Consider the following 819-nt stretch of genomic DNA (forward strand, 5'->3'; position numbering starts at 1 on the left):
ATTCCATTAGTATAATTATACTTTTAATGTTAAAAAATTAAAAATAACCTTTATAATTAATTATTTTATTATGACTTTGTATTAATTATATTTTGCTTTGAAGGTTAAAACATAACATTTACAATAATTATTTGGGAAAAATCCAGAAAAACCCAATAAACTTTCATATTTTGAGTGATTAAAACATTAGACAAGTTTTATAAACAAATAAATACTTTGATATTTTGAAACTTGATAAAAAGATTTGTATTACCTAAAATAATAACCAGTAGCCTATATAGTAGGTAAAAATCAAAATTAAAATAAAAAAAATAAAAAAGTCAGAGAAATTCTGTGAACATTTATATTTTGAGTGACTAAAACATTGGACAAGTTTTTTAAATAAATAAATACTTTGATATTTTGAAATGATAAAAAGGTTGTTCTCACTTAGAATAATGACTAAAACAAACTTGTGATTTTTATTACATCTTTCAATAATGAAACATATGAGTTTGTGTTTAATGCTTCTGTAAGCCTGATCAACTTGCAATTGATCTAATTGTTATAAATTAAAACTTAATATTGTTTTACAATCTTGTTCGTTAATGAATTATTGAAATCTATGTTGAGATTGAGATAAAATATACCATTTTAGGGGTATTTTTGACATTTCTCAACAGAGAGTAATACTGAACGTTGTGATTATGTATTCATCCATTGAGTGTGATCCGATAATTATTGCAAACAAAGTGTTCTCTACGAAAACCATTAAAACTCCAACTCCCAACTGCTTTTCTCTTGATAAAGTTTCCAACGTTTAATTTTTTGGAATTATTC

Source organism: Cynara cardunculus, assembly GCF_001531365.2.
Source record: "Cynara cardunculus var. scolymus isolate 2C chromosome LG 15, CcrdV1, whole genome shotgun sequence".
Classification (NCBI taxonomy): domain Eukaryota; kingdom Viridiplantae; phylum Streptophyta; class Magnoliopsida; order Asterales; family Asteraceae; genus Cynara; species Cynara cardunculus.